We start from the raw sequence: 3,134 nt of genomic DNA, 5'->3' as shown, positions 1-3,134 counted from the left end.
AAACCGTTTTTTAAATTATGAAAAACCGAAAACACGGTCAGAGGTGCTATATGTAGATTTCCTCAAGATGGCGTATATTTTACAAATATCAAGCAATACCGGTACAATTTCGGTAGGAAAGTTAATCACAGACGTGGCAACCTAACAAAAATTATCAGTTGACTTAGAGCATCACTTGACAGTTGTTCCGCGAACTTTTGACCAAAGTAGTATTTTCAAGTACAATTTCCAAAGTTGGGTCAAAAAAGGGTATGAAGTGATGGGATATATTCTAGACATCCTATTTTTGCGCGATGACTGAGATTGAAGATGTTTTTCTTAAAATCTTAGCAACACATACGCATTAAATTATTATTAAAATATTAAGAACTTCTTTGGATTTTATTTTGATATTGATTTGATGCAATGAATATTAAAAACATATGGCCAAAGGAAATCTGAATTTTTGGAAATCAGACGTTCGCCAAAAATTTCACGCCGCAGGTCCATAATTTGCCTAGCAGTATGCGCAGTTGCTCTATCTTGTTGAAACTACAAATTAGGATACTGCCCCGCCATTGGCCGCAAACAGTTTTCAATCAATGTTCTGTAAGAAGCTCCTGAAATCGATTCCGGCGTTTCATCCTCATTTTCGAAGAAATATGGACCGATAACTCTAGTGGCCATAACACCGCACCAAACAGTAGATTTAGATGGGTGCAACTGATGTTGGTGTGTTGCCCTTGGATTTTTAGAGCCCCACAATCTACAGTTTTATTTGTTGGCATAACCATTTAAATGGAAATGCGCTTCATCCGACATCAAAACATTATTTAAAAAATTAATTTGTGTGGCTAATTGATTAAAACGAATAGCGTATTGTAGTCGGTGTTGGTGGTCTTGCGGTAGGGTTCCATAATAAATTACCAACAATTCAATTATAACCTACAAAAAGAGAAAAATAAATATGTCAAAAAATAAAAAAGTTATTTCCGCTTAACATTAGTAGGTCTTATTTGGTCCACTCTATATATAGTATTATCTTCAAATATGTATATGTTACTCTTTATATTATTATTGGTATTATTTATGCATTATCCGTCTGTCAACCACTTGAGCCAATTTAACAGCACTAGACGTAAGAAACAAAAAAAATCCATTCCTTCGACATTCATGAATATCCTTGGCCTTGATACTGGTATATGCAATGCTAAAACTAAACGAACGAGAAACTCAAGTATTATGATTTCAGTTGGACTCTTCCGTTCATCTAAATTTTATCTGCGCTGCATTCCTGATACACCTGATCCCGAAAAATAGCCTCAAAGTTAAAGCCGAATATGTAAAATTACTTCACATTTAGATTTATAGATGATGCCGTAACAATTTCCCCCTCACAGTACCGCTAGCAATTTATTTCACTTAAAGGGAAGGTCACGAGCATACTTTGAAGCCTGTAACTTTAGGCAATACCAAAATTCATTTAATAAAGTGGGTCTGCCATGATATAGAATGCCTCATTCAAGGGTTTTATCTTGTATTCTTTCTCGAAATAAGTGAATTGTATTCAAATTTGAGGAAAATTATTATATGGATATTGTACCAACTTCAATGTCATCCATCGGGAATATTTTCTTCAAAAATATTTTATAGTACAATGCACTAAATTTAAACTCGAAATTCAACAAAACATGTAATATATTTTTAATTTATTTTGGTAAAAGTTGAAACTAAATAAACTTGTTATTTTAAAATTATTAACTCATTTTTTTTTAAATATACTTGCTTAAAAACAAGTACCAGATATACATACAAGGTATGGACCGTGAAGTAAGCAAGTAAACATTTATGTATGTCAAAATGAATTCCTACTGAATGCATGCGAAGCCCTTTCTATTTATATAAATTTTATCAAACCCTTTTATTTATCTTGCTGTGTGGAACATGAATTGAAATGCATTTAAGCTTTTACTGTATGTGGATATGTTAGGTAAGTGGCTACTTGAGCGTGAGATATATCTGAATACATCAAATGTGACACTAATGTAGATAATAAAGATTGACAGTTTTAACTATAGCCGTACTCAGAATATTTTATCATACGAGAGCTATTTGAAGTATTTAGAAGTACTTGAAACATTACTCTTGACTAAAGAATGGAATAAATGGAATGACTATATAATATGATATATATATATATAATTATCGCGTACACCCTTTTTAGGTGTTTGGCGGAGCTCCTCCTCCTATTTGTTGTGTGCGTCTTGATGTTGTTCCACAAATGGAAGGACCTACAGTTTTAAGCCGATTTCGAATCGGAGATATTTTTATGAGGAGCTTTTTAATGCAGAAATACACTCGGAGGTTTTCCATTGCCTGCCGAGGGGCGACCGCTATTAGAAAAATGTTTTTCTTAATTTAGGTGTTTCACCGAGATTCGAACCGACGTTCTCTCTGAGAATTGCGAATGGTAGTCACGCACCAACCCATTCGGCTACGGCGGCCACCGACATATGATACATCTGTATTAAACCAGCAACTGTAGGGAGGTCAACTCAGTTTGACTTTTGGTGATGAAGTACCATTTCAAGCCACCGTATTTTGCTGGTTTTTAGAGTTCACTCGATATCATACTTATCATAAAGGCCGTCAAGAATCGATTTTTGTGCCAAACTGTCCTGTGAACTTATACCGCATAATCGTTCTGTGAAAGAACTCGTGTCTCTTGCTTTGGAAATTGGTTCAAACGCTTGCAAAAGTGTATTGATCTTCAGTGACAAAATTGTGAAGAACCATTAAGCCATTTTAGAATTTCTTTTCTATTTCTTTTTATTTTTAGTGGGGCAGGCATAGTCATAAATTCTAGAAGATTACTTAAGACTGAAGTCAAAATATTGGATGGCTTTGAGCTCAACATAATGTTAAAAATATTTATTTATTTATACATATATCTCAATTTGTCTATCTCAAGTAGCAGGGCACTAAATAATTAATGCATTAAGCTGATAGTTAAAACACTGAAAAACTGGAACTGTAGTCATAATGAAACCCTTATTTTACCCTGCAATCCTGCAATTTAGTGGTAGTGTACAATGTCCAACAATGTTAAGTACTAATACTCCGATTCTAGACATCAGACTGGCTTGACTTACAGT

Source organism: Anastrepha ludens, chromosome 2 (assembly GCF_028408465.1).
Source record: "Anastrepha ludens isolate Willacy chromosome 2, idAnaLude1.1, whole genome shotgun sequence".
NCBI classification, from domain to species: Eukaryota; Metazoa; Arthropoda; class Insecta; order Diptera; family Tephritidae; genus Anastrepha; species Anastrepha ludens.
The sequence above is the reverse complement of the archived record's forward strand: the minus strand, read 5'-3'. Positions refer to the sequence as shown.